We start from the raw sequence: 21554 nt of genomic DNA, 5'->3' as shown, positions 1-21554 counted from the left end.
CTTTCCACACGCGAGCTCGCGTCCGTCATTAAAAAAAACGGAGGGGGAGACGCAAAAATTGGGCGCGGGTGCGGGCGAAAGAAAGCCGACCATTTATCCGACCGCCGTTGACGAAAATCGCTCTCGCGCATCCACGCACGCGAAGTCCTGACGAATCCGGGACTGATCCCGCGACCGATACCCCGACGTCCGCGAATTATTGCCGATCGGACGATAGCGTTCGCTTATCGCGATTGAAATTCGTAACGTTCCCCCGGCGACATTCCTGCGAATCAATGCTCCGTAATGCTTTCTTTCGCGCCGATCTTACGCAATGGAGTTGCATCTGCTTCGATGAACGAGTTTACTTTTTTCAGTGGTAGGAAATACGGTCCTTTTCGCGTAAAATCTTGGTAGGGCCGAGGATAAAATGTTTCGGACGTACCACCTTTTTTTTTACTTTCCCTCGGAAATTCTTTTAATCGCTATCGCGATATTGGGATAATATAATTTTTGTTTACACGAGATATATTAATAGCAACTGTTTTCAATGAGGAAAGATATATCTGCACGTATATGTAGAGGCAGAAAGGGTTGCGTTCACGATAATACACAGCGATATCGTATCGTACAGAGAATCTCGTGCAACTAGGTCTAATCGTATCTCTGACGATTGAATAGAAATATGAAGCAAAATAGAAATAAATTATACATAATTATTTAAAAAGTACCACGTTCCGAAGTCAGTTAATTTTTAATTTGTAAATCTTTATATTTATCGGTACGCGTATAAACTTGTCGAAATTTTTTCATTCTTTTTTTTTTTTTTTAATAATACACTTTCTGTACAAGTAGCTCTTAGATATCTTATGATTTACGACGTATAATTTTTTTTCTTTATTAATCGCGATTATTTTGTTTAATTAAATAAAACAAAAGTAATTAATAGCAGAACACTTGATTGATTTAAATACATACCAGTTGCTTTTATTCTTACAAAGCAAAAATTAATTCCGCGTGTTGGAAGGCACAATCTTTCGTATCCCGTAAGTTTAAGAAAACCATCAATTAGCAAAATATATTTCACGCGTTACACTCACTTGACATCGATACATAATCCGAGCGCACGTTTCCTTTTTGCATAAACAATCTGTCAATTACATGCACGTGCACGTGTCATTGATTATCAGGACTATGCGGCCGGTCACGTAGCGAGCTTTTCTACTTGTCTGATAATTCGCGCAGCTCACTACTCGACCTGCGTTGTTGTGTAGGTGCGAACGACGGACGTAGGTAGGTAGATTTTCCCGATACGAGAACGTCTTGACCGAGAAAACTTGAGAGAGGGTTTGTCAATTTTAATTCGCGTTGAAAGGTATTATTATTTTTATATATATATTTTTTTTAATGTTTAACTTTGAAAGATATTTTACACGCCGTACCGCACGTTTGCAAAATTTCACGCGCCGCTTTGAAGATCGTTCTCGCTGGCGGTGCTCAAACAACGTGTTCCAAGAATAAGTGCCGGGAGTCGCGGTGACCGATAACGTAACAAAAATGAAATAACGCAAAATTCCGAGACCGCCGGTTTCCACGTCGCGAGCAAAAAGCGTGCTACCTTAAGGACACCCGGTATTTTGCGGTGTACGCGCGCACGTGCACCGCGGCGCACGGCCCTCGTATACGTGAACGAACGCACACGATGTCGGAGCCAGTGAACCGAGCATTATAGTACCCTGCAAGAAACGCCGGCTTGGTGCATTGACCGCGGTTGACCACACGTCATCGAATGAATGACGTCACGCCGGACTTGGTTGCACGAAAGCGACGTCACGGTCGGGTACATTCGCGAGGTGTTTTTTTTTTATTTTTTTTTTTTTAAATATTTGTCTCGTCCCTTTTTTTTTTTTCTCTGCTCCGCTACCTTCTGCGCGACGAGCACACTATTATTTTCCATTATATAAACATACTTCTTAATCGCCAAGCAAGCATTTCAGCAACGTGTTCTAGGGATTAATTAATCGCGAATCCTCAACGTGAAATCGTTGATTACAGTAGTTCTTAATTGGTATGCGTTAAATATCGCGATATCACTTAGCTGATTGTATTTTCTTACGTAGGTACGAACGCTAAATATAAGCCAATATCAACCGATCTTTCAACCCCAGAAAAAATAGTTTTACGGAACGCCCACTGTCGAATCTAAAATTATATTAAGCAAAAATAATTAAAAGAGTGAAAAAGGGAAACTTGGAGTAAAAATCACCGAGTGCGGTTTTGAATTCTCATTTTTCTTTGGTGCTCAACGTCCGACTTATCTCGCTTGGCCGCGGGCTATCCGCGGAGCATGAATAGTTAACGAACGAGCGTAGGTGGACTCCATGAAATTTCCTACGACGAGGTTAGTCGCGCGATACGCTAACCTGCGCGAGAATATAATAGCACGGTTATACATAGAGCTCAGTGGTGCCCGGTTGTATCTAACTGCCTACCTTGGCGAGAGCGGACGAGAGGAGTTCGTTCCCTCGGACGAGTAAATCAAGTCCGCTGGTCCGCGAGGAGCTGAATGTCGAGAGGGACCGGCTGCGCCAAGAATGGATCGATCTTATTGCAAAATACCCGCTTCATTCTTGCGCTTGTTCGATCGTCGAGGCTTGTCGTTCGGCGCCGCGAAAAAGGTTTAAAAAAAAGAAGGGAAAAAATAATAAAAAATAAAAAAAGAAAAAAAAATAAAAAAGAAACGAACGCCGCGTTTTCGTGATTATCGAATCGTCCGGGGAAATAACGATCGAGTTTGCTCCGTAATCCAGGCTGACAGGTAATTACCGGCCTCTTCGCGTCATGTCGCTCGGCCGTTTGCCATAAACGCCAGCGAGACGTTCGCTCGCGAGCGATCGGGTCGAGCGCGGGGCTCCGTTTATAAATGATTGCATCGGCCGGCGTGCAAAGAGCGGGGCTACGAGAAAGTATCCGGCAACTTTCTCCGGTGGGTTTAGTTTGCACCACGGGTCACCAGGCACGGACATTAAGAGCGAACGAACGTTCGCTCACCTCGCGACGCGGGCACGAGAGAGCAGTGTAAGGCTCCGTCCGTCGTTACACCGCGGGGGAAATTCAAAGTACCCTCTTCTCGACTTCCTCTTTTTCTCTGTCCTCCTACGACGATCTCAATCCTATCGCTTAACGAGATGCGTCTAACGAAAATCCGCACCGCGGACGAGCCTGCGCGCGAAACAATCGCGAATAAAGTCTAGAAAAGTTTTCGAAAGTATTTAATGAAATAAAAAGTTCAAGAGTGAATAAAATTCTTTGCTAGTATATATAAAAAAAAAAGGTTGCGCCGTGAAAGACACATCATCGAAAAGAAAGCGAAGATATTGTATTGGAAGTAAACATGATAAATTACATCTGCATTTTTTTTTTTCTTTTTTTTTCCTTTCTTCGCGCGCGGAAAAAGATATTTGGCGATATACAAAATATAAATTATGAAAAATGCTCACGTTTCCCCGCCATTTGATTTATTCAAGTGACTCGAGCAAACTTCTAACTATTAATCACGTACACGAAAAATATCAAAGTATTGGATCGAATCCCTGAGAGATGTTTACAATTCGTCTTTCTTCTAAGGTTGCGCGCATCGTTATGTATGTACGAGGCAAGGATAATGCGAATCGAAAGATTTAAAGGTTTCTCCTTCGTATGCGCAAATACGTTCTCGGTCTGTCTCTCTCTTTTCCGCGTGTTGGCGTGTACCGGGAACGTTAGGCAATCGGCACTAGAAGTCCCGGACTTTTAACATTGGCCCGATTACTGGCCAGTGGCCCCGCGCGCCAATGCCATACTTTTCTGACTCACCGAAATTCGACGGCGTTCATTACCAAAATGATGCCGTTGCCTGACACTGGCCCACTATACGTACGTTAACACTGGACCAGGTAGGTCGCGGGCTCGACGTGTACGTACCTCGAAAAGCGAGAGAACGCCGCGCTTTCGGTTTTCGGAAGGTGAAAAGTGAGAGTACGCGGTTTTCGTTCCTTGATTCTTTTTCATTGTAAGAGAGTTGCCGCGAACGTTCACTCAAGATCACGTAATCGATCCCGTCATTAATAGGCTTCGCGTCCGAAAAAACATTCGGCTTTAGAAAAGCGACTTGATGTTCTCAGTTGTAAATGCGTACGTTTGAAACTTTCTTAATAATGACTCGTTAAGCTAAACATTTTTTTTTTTTTTTTTTTGAAAGGACTTAACTTAAGTATTTTAATGTAATTTTTTTTTTCTTTTTTTTTTAATGCTGTATTATAAAATGGGGAGTTGATATATTTTTTGAGTAAGGATGAAATATTTATCGTAAAATTTATGGAAAATTTCGTAACGTTTGTAAACGCAGAAATATCAGCAGATTTTTCGCGATATTATTATGTTCGAAGAATGATCAAATAATTTCTGGCTGTTGTATTACGTATGTATATTTACATGATACTCGGAATATAACTCGTATATTGCCGACGTAAGCGCAAAGTAAATGAGTTTAAATTGCGAACGAGTACAATTGTGTTCGGTAAATAATAATGACAAATTAACAGTATACAGTTAGCATGTGCATACATGAAACGGTTTATTACGCAGTCAGCTGTAACCTTCGACATCGAGTTACAAGACGTTGTTATTCAGAGAATAAATGAAAAGTAAATGCTTTTTTGAATTTAATGTAAATTACATTAATCTTTAACATTTCTTTTACAATCGAGTAACATTAGCCTCTTTAATTAAACTTGTCATCCATTTAACTAATAATGTATAATCACGAAAGTGAGTTTCGGGATAAAATATAAACTGTATAATAGAATACTCTTATTGCACGACTGATGCATTAAACAGTCATTAGCGCACGTACATTGAACACGCCAGCCGCCCTCGCGGTAAACGCCATATCTGCTTTTTAGTGTACAATGCATTTCTCGTGAAAGAATTTATAGGTGAGGCAGGTATGAACTATTAGAATCCACCTGGGCTCGTATCGCATTTACGACTTCGTTTATCCGTGACGCGATAACGACTTTTCATTGGTTTTTAATCACCGAAGCTAACATATTACCGGAACTACGTCGTTTCTCCTCGATAGGATCAGAATCTTGTCACCTGATCAGGTGAGAAGCGAGAATACGATTGAGTTTTTCACGCGAAACGTCTTCGAATTTTGCGTCACACGTGTTGTATATTAATTTATTATTTTTTATAATATATATAAAAGATTTTATTTGTATTGAAAGAATTAATTTTTTCTAGCTTTCTCGAGTACATCACATATTTTATAAAGTTTAATTCTTTCTTTTAGTCAAAAAGAGAAAGGGAAAGAAAAATGAAATAAGACTCCGTTGTTATTCTCTCGAATAAAGTTTTATTTTTTTCCATATACATACAAATCATATGCTTGCGTACTTTTTTTCGCCGCGTCACGCGATATACATGCATCGGGTATAAATAATTATCAGGTCGGAGGGGCATAGAGACACGAGGGGGCGTGGAACTGACCAAATTTATTGCAAAGCTTTGCAGAGAGAGGAGAGACGAATATGCGCCCGCAGTGAAAGTTTGCGCCTCGCTCGCGGGTGATGCGCGATGAAACACTTTGCGAATACAATCGTGTGCACTTAAGTACGTGTGTCTCGGGCGTGCCGTGGGTTTAATACAAGTGTAAACTGCATTATCAGGCCGCACGATTCTCTATGCGTCAGCTCCGCGTGTCACGTCGCGCGAAACGACGAGAGAGCAATAAAGAATAACTCCCCTGTTCGTTATTGCAAACTTTAATATGAGGCTGAATTTAAAAGTGACCGACATAAAGTCTGAAAATTTTCCTGCGAAGTTCTAAGCGCCATCCTGCACGGATACTACTTTGGACAGGTAATTACCTTCGCGCGTGAATAAATAATTAATAAGTCGGATTAGCTTCTCCGCAAATATTTGGATTTAATTATTCGTCGTTGCTCGTCGTTCTGCACTTTGGTGACGTAAATTGTTACATAAAACGTATTCACTAATTTCTAAAGTTTTGTTTCTTTCGTATACATATATTGTCGTGAAAAAAAATTTACAGTAAAGTTGAATTTTATGATAAATTTTATTGCACTTTACAACTGCTTTGAAGGAGAAGATGTTTCATTGGATACATACAAAGCATCGTCTATGAAGGACATTAAGCTATTCCACGTTGGAGTAGTCAAATGAATTACAAATTTACAACTCGCGGTTTTAACGACGAAGTTAAATTACGCGTGCCTTCGTGCCGGAAAAGAAAAAAAAAAAGAAAAGAAGAAAAAAAAAGATTGCGTCGCGCGTTGAAGAATAAATAACCGCACGAGAGTAATGAGCGGATTCATTAGTAGTTGGTCAAGTTTTTATTATCGATATGCAACGAGAGGTGCGTACAGTACTAAATTACTAGATTAATTTTTACAAATAAATGAAAATAAAGTAAACGAAAATAAATAGATTTAGATTTACAGATATATTAAGTTTCATTATTATTATTTTTTTTTATTTTATGCTTTGAAAATATCGCTTTTGTAATTATCATGTACGTTAATTAATTTTGCCGCCTGAAAGTTTCTTTCGGCAATGCTCGTCTCTATAAATTTATTACGTCATCAACGAGAGTGACAGATTGAACTCCGCGTTCGGACAAGCGCGACGCTGACGGTGTACTCTTAAAAATAGATGAAAGGAAGTGTCTCGCGTTCCCTGAAGGATGGCGGCGATTTCGTTCTCTCAGGGTCGCACATTGCCACCGTACGACGATTATGAGCGTGCTCCACTCGTCTCTCCCTTCCCCCAATTTTTTCACGTGCTTTCAAGTTCAGTTCTCTCGACCGCCGAGAAATGGGCTCCCGAATATTTATGTCACGGTGAAGTCGGCCTGGGCCTTGGTCAGACGCCACGAGTGTTGGCTTTCGCGTCCTTTCCGACTGAAATTTTAGAAATTTTCTAAGGTAGATCAGAGACTTGTCAGACCGAACCTGCTGTAAAGCTCTTTTTGTAAAACATGATTTTTTTTTCTTTTTTCCTTCGCATTTGATAACACATTAAAAATCGCAAGGTATAATTAATGCTGAAAGGATTCGAAAGTAATGTAAAAAATTACAAAACTCATTTAAATTTGAAATAACTTGCAAACTTGTTAAATATTTTAATCAAGACAATTCGTAATTCGTCGTGTATCTTTTGCCCCGGTGGTAATGTAACGTTGAAACGCGAACGGCTTGATAGCGTATAAAAACGCGCGTGGTCCTGAAAATCGAAGCGCAGTCGACAACCGAGAAGCCGGAAGCGTTCGACGACCTCGGCGGGAAACCGCGGAAAAACGCGCGAAAGTCGCGAGACGAGAACGGTTACGCAGCGATCGCGGCAGCCGGTTGAGAAAGAAAGAAAACACTTGCACTTTCGTTAGAAAGTCTCGCGAATCCGCTCCGCCATCCGTGGCAATCACGTCGGCCACCTGCGCAGCGAACGTTGTATATTAATAGCGCCGAGACTGGCTGTCTGACCAAACATCGAGTGTCACCACTTGCCTTACCCTTAGCCCTAATTCCGAGTTCTATGTCACCACTCGGTTTGCGCCCAAGCCTAACACGCGTGTCAATTTTTATTAGTCCCTTAATTACAAAAAAAATCGATACCCTACGCGACTAAGTAAATTTCTTATTAAATATAATATTAATCGGCATACATTTCCCGCGTGTACAAAGATTGTTACTGCTTTTGAGAGTATAACGATATCGGAAATGAATATCACTCGGTAGGCATTAGTTTACATGACTTTTTATAACAAAGATATTCTGTCATAACGATGATGTGGCAATATATAGATAAGAGTTCATCCGCGATGGATTAAGCATCGAAAGACGAAGAGTGACAACTAGCAGGACGGAACGGAAATAATTTTCTAAATTATACTCGAACGTGGCTTTTACGTAAAAATTATCGAGCGAATCTTAAAATTAAAGGATTTTTTTTTCTCTCCCTATAAAAACTGTTACAGCTGGTTACGAGAATATATTATTAATACTATGAATCTTTGAGTCTTGAAATATATATCAGAGAAATTGATAAGTGAAAGTAATACACGGGCTATCTATTTTGTTTTCAGTTCTCTATGTTATTTTAAGAAATACGGATAACGTTTTTTATAACTCAAACACGTCACGCGTTATGATAATCCTGTCTTCTGGAAACAATTCAAACTGACGTTATTTTTTTTTTTTTTCTTTCGGTATTTTTTTTAGACGAAATTCGTTTTTACAGTCAGGCAATGCGCACTAAATATCGTGTACGGCAAAAAGCGAATCGCGTCATGCGCGTCATGCACGTCGGCGGGACTACAAACGATCATTAATTACTCTTTAATCTAGCGTTCACAGACGCATCATATTATTAGCGATACGTGATAACGAGTTGATAGCGCTGCGTTGCGTACCCACGAGTTTCCCAATTCCGAAACGTCGTTGAGTTTCTCGCTACTTGCATTTATCGTGAGAAAACTGAAAATTATGCTGCGCAATTTAAATATACATCGCGGGGAAAATTACGCTCCGCTCCGTAAATTTATTAAGTGTATCAAAACCTGCTTGTCGCCGAATGTCGAATATATAACTCGTTCTCTCCTCTCGCAAAAACAGCTGTTAAACCCACGAAGAACGCGAAGGTGAAACGCGCGGGGCTTTTCAATGCACTTTAAATCATCGCCGTGTAAATTCTATCGCGCTGACAAATTAATTTAGATTCCGCTTTCAAGGTGTATCGCGATCTAATTCTAGGTCCGGAGCGGGCCGTGCGTCGGAATCTGATTTTACGGTATTTCCGGGGCTGCGAATAGGTAAATTTTTTTGACGCAGGTAGGGTCAACAAACAGCGGAATCGTGAAAAAGACGATTTCGATGGCGAAAACAGATGTTCGACGTGTATCTCCGCGTTACGCTTAGCCGCTGGCTAAGATATATTCTCGTATTCAGGCTCGCGGGCCACGTAATTGTGCGTGCGTCACATCTCGTGCGTGCACGCTTCGTACACGTTGCGTCGTTACACGTATCTTTCTTATTGGCATATAAAATGCATTTTTACACGCGGGGAATATCTGCCTCGCGTATATCTGCGGCGCGCTTTCGGGGATAAGAGCGCGGCATCGGCTTGCCGCGTCTACCTGCTGGCTTCTCTCGTGCAAACGCACTTAATTGCTTGATTATTATTGAACGTTATACCGCTCGATTACAAAATTGTCGCGATAAGACCGACTCAATTATTTCGGGAGGTCCCGGAACTTCCGCGTGTCGCCGCTAACCTTCTTCGATCGATTCGAGTTTCGGGGGCAAGCATTTTTTTTTTTTTTTTTTTTCTTTTTCTTTTTTTTATTTCTGTCAGACACCGTCGTGTTCTAACTTTCGTCACGTGCGCGTCGATGTACGAAGAGGAGATTCGGTCGTAACCTTGACTAAACGGCGGTAGCCGTTTCGCCGAGGGTTTTAGACAATTAGAGAGCAAGCGCGACACGGGAATCGGCATGTGTGATTTTTCGATGCGCGGAATTGAACGGTTGCGCGCCCACACACACGCGCCCGCACGCTGCATCTTGTCGCACGTGTGTGTGGGTGTGGTGTACGCGACCGATGGCCGTGGCTATGGCCTTACGATTCTCTTCTCTCCTCCCCCTCCCCCCCCATCCTCCCTCTCTCTTCTTCGGTATCAGAATCGCGTGCGCAACGCGGTGTATTCATTGCGCGAGAGATGGTGGGAGCGAAAGCGGGCGAGAGGGAACGGTTCGACGAGGACGAGCGGACGAGCGGACGCGCCCGGGAGAAAGAGAGAGGGAGAGTGTCGCGAGCATGTCTAACCTAGGATAGCGGCGTTTAGTGGCGGTAGGCTAGGCTAGGCTAGGCAAACCGAGACTCGCCGTTCGCGCGTCGCGCTCAGTGTTCCGCGCGCGCGCTCCTTGACCGAGGCTACCCATTCCGTCTCTGTCTCTTTCCGTTGTCTTCGCGCCGAAGTGCCGCGGCCTCCTCGCATCGTCGCGACACGCGGGGTGCCCTCGGTAACGCCGCTGCTCTCCGCCGTCCACGGGAGCGAGTTGTCCGCGATAGGAGAGAGAGCCCGCGTCGTTGTTTACAAGTTTGACTGGACGGGACACGTGCGGGCCATGGCGCGGTTAACGCTGGCGACCGAGCCCGGAGATACGAAGCGCGATCGCCTTCGGGAATAAAATACGATAAGCAAGTAGTGCGACGGAAAGCTCGGGAGAGAGTGACCGTGCCTTTCGGAAGAAACTCAGCGACCGGACTAAGTTACTCGAGACTCGACCGACCGATCCGTCCAAGTTTCGCATCTCCAGATTATTTCCTGCCTAAAAAATTACAATTCGTCGATGATCGTTGTACGGGACTTTTTGTGCATTATTACTTTCATAAAGTGCGCACGATTATCGTGAGATTATTGGTAAAGTCTGGAATTTCTCCGATTCACGCAAGTTTTTTTTATTATTAAGTCATAAACAATAGAGTTCTTCGCCACTCTTTTTATTTGAAAAATCTCAAATTTGGAGAGGAGATATACATAAAGCAAGACGACGCATAGAGAGCGTGGCCGCGTGCGTGCGTGTGTGTGATGCGAGTCGCGTCGATTGTCACAACTCGCGGCAGATAAACAATTGTGGTGCATCATAGCCTGCTCGCGCATCGGAGAGAGAAAAAAAAAAATAAAAAGATCATCGCGAGGGTGGGAAGACTCGCGAGACTGAAGAAGGGAACGTTGCCTCGGTGACTGTAGTGAGTACGGAAGGAATCAGGTGCCGGGAAACAGGCCCCGAAGACGTTGGTGTTTCACTTCCTCCTTCCGGAGTTTCGCGCGTCGTGAGACAGTCACTAGGTAGGTAAAGGACCTCCAGTAATCTTATACTAACAATAAGCGCGATTTTCACGCGAGCTTTACGCTGCGACTGTAATCGGAAAAAGGCATCCGAGAAAAAAATTATATTTTAGCGCTAGGTACGATACGAAATAGAATAGAATTCATCAAGTTTCTAATTTTTTTTTTTTTATCAAAAGCAGACCTTTTTTTTCTAAATAAAGATTAGTAAAGTTTAATGGAAAGTATCTATGCGTCAGTTAAAGCGCAGTAATTAAGCGATAAAGACTACAACCGTGCTTTTCACGCGATTATTCTTCAGGCAAGGGTTTAAACTGCGAGCGGCCGTGACAATGTTAAAAGTACTTCGCCCACACAAGACACGCCGCTCGCGTGCGTGGGACACGCGCGCATTTACGACGCTAGCAAACTCGCTGCAGAATAGCAAAAGGAGGCCGGTCGCGGCGATTTAGAGACGATCGGGCATTCGGGTCACGCGTTACTTAATAAGCTTTTACTAAACCCGAAGTGGAAAGCAAACGATTGCTCGCGAAAATAATCAACGGCTCTCGTGTTCGACGGCGATCGGGCGCAATCGAGGAAGTGCCGCGCGGGCATTGCATATCTCCGTGAAATAAAAGTGATTTGCATAGAAAGCGCTTGAACTGACCGGCCCGCGCGGCACTCGCCTCGCGACGCGGATTCGTCCGCGGGACGCGAAATTAAATTTAATCGGGCGTCGGTAGCAAATCATTAGCGAACATTATCGACCCGAGAAACGCGCGAGCATCGTCGACTCTCACGAGACTTTCGTGCATCCGCTCCCCGGAGTTTTCTTGCTCGAGACGCGAACTATATTTTATACAAGTATTTTCGGCCTAGGCCAACTTTCGGCCCTCAAGTGAATCCTCCTCTCCTACCTCCCCTTCTCGGTCCACTCGCGGTATTTGCGGTTGGCTTAAACGTTCCGGATTCGTGCGTGCTCTTCGATTTAATTAATAGACTTATAGTATATTTATGTGTATTAATTTTTTTTTTTTTTTTCTTTTTTTTTTTTTATCTCAACAATTATTTTATTTTAGTATTATGGAGTTACTTTAAATATGTTACGCTGGCAGGTTGATTAAATTGTAAATCTTTATTATCCAATCATCAAAGCGACAAACTTTAAGTCAAAACTCGTCAAGTTTGAGGGAAAGATCTTGTTTTAATTGCCGTTGATAAAAAGGGAGAATGCCTCCATTCATGTTGCGGCAATAACGTAACGTTTTATCGCGAAGCTTAGAACCACGCTATGATTTTATTATTGGTAGAGATCGTTTTGAAGGAATTTTAGTACATTACATAAAAGTGTTGCGTTACTTGCGCGCGTTAGCGCAATGTAATAAATTCTCTACTCTATTCTCGCAATCCTCGCACTCCTCACACTCTCTCGTTTCTCGTCGAGCGATTACGTGGCGACCTTCGGTGGCACCCAGGGCCGAGGGCCAAAACCGATGTACGTTCGATAAATATTACGCTGGCGCGCACCATAAGGGCCCCGTATACATGCAAGTGACCTTGCGACCACGTGGACACGCCGTCACGGTCGATTCCGGAAGATTAAATATTAGCTTGCGCGAAATCATTCACGAAGCGTTCTAAATTTGGAAGGAAATTGCAAGATTGACAATGTTCTTTTTTTTTTTTTTAAATGAAAAATTTGTATTAAAAAACGAAATAATAAAAGGTTTGAAAATTGATAAAGGGCTCGAAAAGGTTGCTAAGCAATTAAATTAAGCTTTCTGTTTAATAATTTTAATTAAAAAAATTTTATTAGGCTTATTCAAAGACTCTCTTGATGAGATTAGATTGCCGCATAAAAAAAAATTACGTTTTTCTTTACTTTTACTGTCGGGAATCCCGTCCACAGTCTCTTTCCGCTTTACTTCTATGTGATTGGCGTTTCTTTTTCCCTTTCACGAAAATGAGGGATCTTAATCGAAGCGAATTCATCGCCTTGTCGCCGCGTATTTTCGTCTTTATATATCTTGGCAGTAAGGTGCACGCATCGTACGCACGGACGACCCTGAAAAACTCGACGCTACGTGAATGTTTAACTATCGTCAAGTCCGACCGCTCACAAATTCTATTCCGCGTTCACGCGCTACTCGGGCGCGTGGATAGTGCGCATTGATAGTTAATGACAGCGCTTGCAAGGTATATTTCCTCATATACGCTAGAAGCAAATCGTCACGACCCTGAACAACGGCACCACGTGTGTCACCGTGTGTTCACCTTCACGAATTGGAGCTGCGCGCAATATCTATATCCGTAGTACATTCCCTTGCACGTGCGACAAGTTCGTCTTCTATTTTCTCTTTTTTATATTTTTTTATTAATGACAAATTTGCGAGAAAATTATTAAAATACGCGACATTAAATGTTAATATCTACAGTTTTACGTCGCTGATAAAATAAAATAAAAAAAATAGCTTATGGAATATGGGCCACGCGTTCGACGCACCTGCTCGATCCCGAAGGTGTAAGGACGGCGGTGGCCGGAGAGGTGCGAGCGAACCTTGAGGAAGGCTGCTGGTAAAAGTAAATGACCTTACGAAGGCAATGTGCGAAAAGAGGCAGGACGCGAGCGACGGTGGTTCGTAACGTGCATGTCTGCGTACGTGCGTGCGTGCGTGCGTGTGATCTATCCTCCGCGGGTCTACGAACTCGAATTGGGCCGGGGCCTTGACTCGTCGGTACATCGCGGGTTCGGAGTCCTTCTCCCATGCCTCTCTCTCTCTCCTTCGGCGTTCTTCACCTTCGCGGAGTATCCGTTCGTTGACGACGGCGTGAACCTATCTTCCTCGTGCCAGAGGGGGGACGAACGGCGGCTAGACATAATGATACGCGCTCGTGCACAGGGCACCGCGTGCCCTCCGCGCGCGTGACGCAACCGGGTCGGTTGACGCGAAACGGCCGCCCTGCGCGAGTCGCCCCGGGGACCATGGGAAACGCGGTCATGGTCAAGGACCGGTGCACGGACCGACCGGAGAAAGTTTTTGCATCGGTCTGATCTCATTTCGGTGATCTCGCGAGAGGTGGGCCTTTAACGTTGTTTTGCGCTAACGCAGATCGAAAGCGGGAGGGACGGTCGTTTCGCGTATTCGACGGGAAAACCTAGCAACGATTTTCGGCGATTCTCATCTCGCTCGACTCGTGACTTCGACAAAGTTCGACTTTTGCTGAAAATAGAATTCACATTTGTGATATGCAGCGGAATGATAATTTATTATAGTCTCTTTTTTTTTTCTGCACGCCGACGAAAATTTTAAATAACACATAAATGCAAAATATATGGAAATATATGCGCGGTATGTAGGCAATAATTTCGCTCGCGTAACATTTCACGATCACGTTTCGTGCGAAAAGCTCGGGATCGCGGGAAACGCGTTCTTCGTGGCGACTCGTGTTCGCGCGCTTGTTAAATATAACGCGGCGTGCAGGACGCAAAAATTATGCTGAATCGAGTGTTATTGTTGCGACCGATTAAACAATTGCAGTCGCCGATGCTGACTTTAGCTTACCTTGAAGCGGCTTACCTTCGGAACGGCGCGGCGTAACATACACGATCGCAAGTTTCGCGCTGAAGATGCCGATGGATTTTGAAACACTCGGAGTCAACATCGCTCCTTCCCCGCCCCTCTCACCCCCTCCCTCCTCCCCCGTCATCTTCGCAATGGCAATATTTGCAAAAGCAAGTTCGAGGCTAATGAATGAAGCGCATCGCGCATTTCAATGATAAATGTGCTCTTTCATTTTTCGAACGAGTGCGTCGTCCCGTCGTCGCGTTACTTTATTAAAGCCCTGTTTACTTGGAGAAATGTTTCTTAACTCGGCGACGTCTATATTTAAAAGTTTTAAATTAGAAAAACAAGATAAGAGAGAGGCTCGGACAGTTTTGCTTGATTATCAGATAGTTAATGAACGTGTGATCGATTAGCCGGAGGAAGACACGAGTGCAGTCGTAATTGGCGTGTTCTTTTCCGCGCAACGTAGTAAAATGCGCGTCGCGGCCTTATTTATAATAATCAATCATTCAAATTGGCGTCTCCATGAACGTAAAGTGAGATATAGGCGGGATCGATACGTAATAGTCGCCGAGAGAAACGAAGGTAAATGGCAGATCGTTAACGCGTGGATAACATTGACACGAATTTGACGGCAGTCAAGCGTTAGTCGCTCGGATTGGGCTGGACGGAAAAAAAAATTTCGATATACACGAAATTCTAACGCGAGCGAATCTCCACCGTGAGCTGCGTCGTACAAGATACATCGTGAAGCGACGTAATTCGTAAAATAATCGTCGATCGATTATTCCGCGGACGTTGCAGCACTCCTCTAAATAATTTTATCAATCAGCATCCTCTTTTTCCTCTAATTAATTAATTTTATTACTTTTTTTCTATTACGCATATTATTAATTTAATTTAATAATTAAACAAGCAGCATATAAATATCCTCACCGTAATTACTTATTTGATTGTTACTTATTTAACTGTTACATAATATTGCATCTGCGATTCGTGTTTAGCACGTCTGTGAAACATTCTCCAGACAAATAATCACTCGTGTTCTTTCTTGGTTTTTTTTTTCTTTTCTTTTTTTTTGTTATTAGTTCGAAAAATTGCAGACATTTCAATTTAATCGATCGTTTGTACGAGTAGTATTTTATGCATCTTTTAAAATTTGTCTCCCTTCCTGGTTCTTTTCTCTCGCCGTTGTTGACTAATTAGGTTAGGGTCGTTAATCGGTCTCGCGCTCGCCTCGAAACGCCAACGCTCGCCAGAGAATCGCGAGGACCATTGATCCTTGATCCGAAACCGGTTACAACATCGTCGTCGTATTAGGGATATGTAAAAGAGACGCGGAGAAAAAAGGCGGTCGACATTCGCCTTTATTTATTTTTTTTCTTTTTTTTTTTTTACTCAGGGTAGAATTTCGTCACGAATTAAGAACGTGCGCGTATTAACACACCTTAAATATATTTTGATTATTTTAGTCTAAACTAATTTAAATAGAAATTATATAATATTTTAATTAAAAAAGGAAAAGAAATTTAGGAAACTTTGATTATTGTCAGATATATATATTTTGTCAGCCAACGCATATTGGATCGCAATTCCATCGGATTTCATTATTCGATAAGTTGTCAAATTGTGTTTAAGCGAGATAAGAAAGGATGATGTATTTAGGCTTCTAACTTACTTTTTACATTGCCGATTCTTACGAGACAAATGCGGCACGAGAAACGATCAATCGATTCGACAGTTGCAAAGCCGTTATTGATTAGCTCTCGCCGGCCGATGAATCAGAGTCGTCTCATCTAAGTGATGTGATTTCACGACGCGAGCGGCGCATGAGCAAGATTCTAGGATTGATCAATCGCGGGATTTCGGAGTCGTTGACGTGCACCGCGATATTAATCGACGCTCCCGCTTACTTACAGACTCCCTGCGGTTAGCGATAATTGGATCTATTGGCGCATCTGCTCTCTTTCCCTTCTAAAACGTAACGTCGTCGTATAAAAAAAAAAAAAACTTCCCAAAAACGAAAAAAATTGAACAATCCCAAGTTCTCGTAATTAATTTATTACGTCGAAGCGGCAATAACTCCTAATAGTATTCCCAAATTATTTATCAGTTCGTATTTGCGCGACAAATATTTCTTGCATCTTCATTCACCTTCGTTAAAATATTTTCGCGCGATGTCGATATGTAAATTTCTTCTACGATCATTAGTTTCGATTGTTGTGCGTGGTTCAACGATGAACATTTTTCAAAATTAATTTTACTCAAACGTTTCGGATCTTATTACGGAACACGATTGAAATATATTCTTCGAGACTCTTAACTTAAAAAGATACAATTGTAATTTTTAATCGCGGACGAGATTAATTAGAAATAAAGCGACGTTTGCGTTGAATCATTGAAATCGTAAGCGAAATAGCTATTGTAATTTTTAGGACGGTCGAGGAAATACTTTTTGAAAATTCCACGGTGGAAAACATGCATAAAGAATATTTTCTCATGTTTGTCACGTGCCTGCCGAGCAAGAATTTTCCAAGGCGCATTGCTTCGCCTAATTTCTCGCGTCGCACGTTTTCATTATTGCATTACTCAGAGCGCGATGGCTGACGTCAACGACCTTCGATAATTCTATCTCCCCTCGAGCGGTGCTGAATATACGAAAAATACATCTCGCTGGCTACGAAGTCAAAGTTCCACTAAATAGGCACGATTTGATCTCCCATTGTAAATTAGTTGTTCGATAAAGCGTACATTTGAAGGTGCTATTATCGGTTTGCGAGTAAAAAAATCACTTTCAAGTTTCGAATGGCGCGGAATATGATGTGGCGAGTTGATCCCGCCGTACGTAACGCTCTAGTCTCGTCCATTCCAGACTGCTGACCAGTCGGGAACATGACTGGCTCTGGATTTCAACGCGCCGCGTTGTCAGCCTCCATCGAGGAGACGTGGATTGTAAAACGCGTCCTTACGGCATCGCCGTTATTGAAGCCCCCCCATCGAACGCATTGAAAAGCGACCGTCGCCTTCAAGGAAGTCGCTTGCTTTGTCATAATGATTAAGCGTACGATCCGATTGTGCGCGTAGAGGCATTCAAAATAATATAACGATGAAGAGAAATTCCTCGCGCGCGGTCGTTAAATCCGCGGGTTATTCGCTCGCGCGATACTTTTCCGTAGAGATCGAAATAACTTTTTAAACGTCGATTATTCGTTGAATTCCGGGGATTATATTGTATTTTAGAAAATTTCGACTTGAACGCAGCTGTTTTTATTCCGCTTCGTACGCGTTTATAAATTGCAAAAGGGAACGAATGAGTTCTGGCAATAGCATTTGTCACAAATTATTTACAAGGGCAAGGCGACGACGGCCACTCGCACTGAGTAATGTTTCGCGAGAGACAAAAACCAGGCGAATTCCAGGCCACGGATTTTAACAGATGGCGACCCTTGGCTTCCAGCCGGGCGTGATTGCTCATTTCTTTACGCGTACCTTCTGCGCGTTCCTTTTTATTTTCCGCCGTGATTCTCTTTAGGAAGAACTAGCTTCAACAATTTAATCCAAAGTCAAGACTCGAAAAAATTGTACGATCAAGTATTACACGTATAAACGCGAGTACCTGACCGACTCTACAATCGTCGAGTCTTCAGTTTTCAATTTGCGATGTTAATTAATTTTTAATTCTAAATAATATCTTTCTTTTTTTTTTTTTTAATTTTTTAATATTTCGAATATCACAATTTTATATTACACTTGTGCGTTTGCTTTCGAAATAATAATTCCTTGGTGAGGTTAGTTATTTAAGTATCTCGCTCTCTACGCTTCTCTGCGCTCGGAGACGAAACAATACTGTCGTCGATGGTGGTCCAGAAATTTTTAGACGCCGTATAATTCCGAAAAGGGACGTTGAATTCGAGAAGAAGGCCGCACACGTTCGAGTAATCACGGCAGAGATCCTCGCCTTGCCCGGGGCATGGACCAAGGCCCTTCTTCTGTTGGCGAAGGTCTCTGACGCACATGACTCAACCTTATTATTGTTGTTGGTCTCGCACACGCGTACGCACACACGTGCGGGCGTACGAGCTCCGAGTAGGAAGTGCGAAGTCGCAACAGTTAACGCATTCGCGGCGAACTCAACATTCTCATCTCGTCAGGGACACTAGAATGGTTATTTTCAACACTTTGCGGAGTAAGACTTTGTATCAGAGGCCGTGCGTCGGGAAGAGATTGAGATTGCGTGGCGATTGCACGGTGGAAATTGAGCCTGACGAGTTCCGTTAGTCGGATCCTAATTTATAATCGTAATGCAGTCGTGATCTCTCGTGCTCGGGGTGAAACGAGAAAAACCGTTTTTCATCAAGGCTCCACTCGATAATCCGCGTCATAGATTCATTGGATCTATTCGGAGTGAACGTGACGTGATTTGAAATTTTTTTTTTTTCTTTTTGTAAGCGAATTGTTTTCCGGACGTTTCCGCTGATTAGCTATTACTAATGCCGTAAAATCAGAGGCTTCGAAGCGCGCCGCATTTGCAAGTTTCGTTCGCGCGCTGTTCGTTAAAAAGATATGGACTGAGTTAATTTCTGGGTTAGGAGCTCTTATTAGTCGTTGAAGGAAAGAGAGCGACGTGCCCCGCATTTAGTTTTCTTCGACAAAACGAAAACTCGTCGGCGCTCGGCGGGCCATAATTGCATCGTTAAAACGCGTCGTGCACGCGACATTCTCGTTATCGCGAATATGCACGGTAATTCGCGATTTTATCTCGCGTAACGTCGTTACGTGCGTTGCGCGACGAGCGTATCACTCGCGGAAAGGGAGAGAGGCAGGGGTTTCTCTTGGACATAAGAGACGTTGAAGGATGCAGTTCGCGACATCGCTCGCGAGCGATGCATGCCGTTGGTCCACGGGACACGCGATAATGCCCATTATCGCGTGAATTCCGAGGACAACGTGATTTAAAATTTTCCGCGCCGCTGCCTATCGGCCCGATTAATCTCGCCGCAGTGACCTCCTCGTAGTTAGTTATCGCGACACGCTTTTCCACACTCGCGAAAACGATTCGCGCTGCCAGATTTTCAGTCGATATTTTTCCATTCGCCGAAAGCATTTTTTTTTCTCTCTCTCTCTCTCTTTGCTTGGGATATTTTTTTTAAGTTGTCTAATGGATGTGCGTTGTGATTTATAAAATGTCTCGCACGTGTCCGTCTCGATCTCTACGAATCTTTTATCTCGCTTTCGCGAAACTCTGGGTCTCGTGGGTCGGCCTCGAGAGTTTCTATGATCGTCATTACGCCTCCAAGGCGCTCGCTCGTCGGCCCTGGACCGATGTTCACTTGTAGAGTCTATCGCTTCTAGTACGAGAGCGAAGAGAGACAGAGAGAGAGAGGGAGATGGAGAGGTATAACGCAAGCCAGTTCGATAGCGAAAGAGACGTACGAGAGCTAAACTATTCTGTCTGCCGAAGGAGCACGCATACAAAACCGCAACCAATTATCGCACACGAACAATGCGCGCCAAGGTCCTCGTTCACGAATCTTAATCGTGTATCTCACCAGCATCTCTCTTAACGACGCCGTTTTATAAAAGCATGCGTTTTTTTTTTTTTACCGAAAGGCCCCATTTGGAGTCCGACCGCGGCGTCGTATGATAATCACACGTGTTTCTGAGATACTTTCCCTTGATACGCGCGATCGTTTTCGCTTTGTAACCCCGGCGTTTTACTTTCCGTCGTACGAAATCTGCTGCACGTATCCACGGTCGAAATATCATGGCGATTTTCAGATTCTTTAATCGGATTTAAATAAGGTAATTACAAAATAAAAGTATTTAAAGATCGAAGTTCAAAGCCGAAGGTTTGAAAGTTGAGAAATAAATAAATTTTATTAAAGCGAACTTTGTTAAATGCAGAATAATTACTTGTTTCTATTAGTTTCTATTATTGAATCGCTTTGATATACATATATGTATATAAATGTTTTTTTTTTTTACATAAAAAATAGATTGCTACGACGCGACAGATTTTAATGATTGCCTTTCGAGAAATCGCCGCGTTAAAGGACAGAGCACGTTAAAATCAAACGTAATCTAACGCGTTTCTTAAAAAAAGAGCGCTAATTCGATAATAAATGCGCGCCGCGGGATCCGCTCGTCTGTCGTTGGTAGCGAGAGATATTCCCGCGCCTTCTCGAGGGCTCCAGCTAAGGTTATGGTTTGCTCTAGGAGTGCATTAACCCCTCGTCGGATCGCGAGAGCACACCGCAGAAGAAGTGCATAACCGTCGCGGGGGGAGGGGGTGGGAGGGGACCGAGGGGGGCAGCGGCGTGTACCATAGTTCTGATCGTCAAGGCGAGTGCGATGGCAAGCGGAGAACTCTTTTACGGGGGACTGGGGACGCGAGGCGGGCAATTCCACAAAGCGAAGGGTGGACGAAAGGGGGGCCGGGGAGAGGGAGGGAAGAGGGGGAGCGCAACGATGACGGGGCGGCCGGACTTTCTCCGGAGAGCGAAAGTGAGAGGGCCCCCCGGGAGTGCGCGCGTTCGTTCCCCTGGCCGCTCGTGGTCTAGGGGCCGAGGGGGGGAATGGGGGGAGGAGGCGGTTGGTGCTTTCACCGTGGCCCCCGACGGGAGATGCACTTTTCCGCGACGCAGAAGCGAAGGCGCTCGCGATTTCGCGAGCGGAAAAATATGATTTTAGAGCGATTAGCTGGAACAACGGCCGCCGAGCGACGAGGAAATGCCGCCCCGAGGATACGAGCCACGTTCCAGTGTTCCCTTTCGCGCCGCGAAGGGGGGAAACGATACGAAAATTAATGGCGCCGCGAGTTGTAATTACGGAAGAGTAGCAGTGTAACACGGCACGCTGTACGCCCGACGTGTCATTTCGACGCGATTCTCGACGATAATACACGCCTCGCCCGTGGGTAAAAAGAAAGAAAAAAAAAAAAAGAAACAGCGCAAAAGTAGATGTACCTTTTAAATACACGCGGCGTTAGCATCTTTTCCGGACTCGTTGGCATTAAAGTTTAATGAAGTCGACCTTTTTATGAAGAAATCGCTTTAATTAGCTCTTGAATTAAAATTGAAATATAATGCCGCTGAAAGAAAGTCAACTTGAAATTAA

At 43.6% G+C, this 21554-nt stretch overlaps 1 protein-coding gene across 4 annotated transcripts in view; it reads left to right on the top strand.

Moving 5' to 3' along the window:
* The window catches only part of Eip74ef (Ecdysone-induced protein E74), a 142065-nt gene that overhangs the window by 4376 nt on the left and 116135 nt on the right, over window positions 1–21554 (top strand). Inside the window, exon 1 of one of the 4 annotated variants that reach the window (XM_070665864.1) lies at window positions 5249–5883. The exons of 2 other annotated variants lie outside the window; for them this stretch is intronic. The gene's annotated coding sequence lies outside the window, so the exon portion shown is untranslated. Of the gene's footprint in view, window positions 1–5248; window positions 5884–9471; window positions 10891–21554 lie in introns of those variants that run through there. One more of the 4 variants, XM_070665863.1, reaches the window with a different exon arrangement.

Source organism: Cardiocondyla obscurior, linkage group LG14 (genome assembly GCF_019399895.1).
Source record: "Cardiocondyla obscurior isolate alpha-2009 linkage group LG14, Cobs3.1, whole genome shotgun sequence".
NCBI lineage: Eukaryota > Metazoa > Arthropoda > Insecta > Hymenoptera > Formicidae > Cardiocondyla > Cardiocondyla obscurior.
Note: the sequence above shows the minus strand (reverse complement) of the source record. Positions and strands in the feature narration are given on the sequence as shown.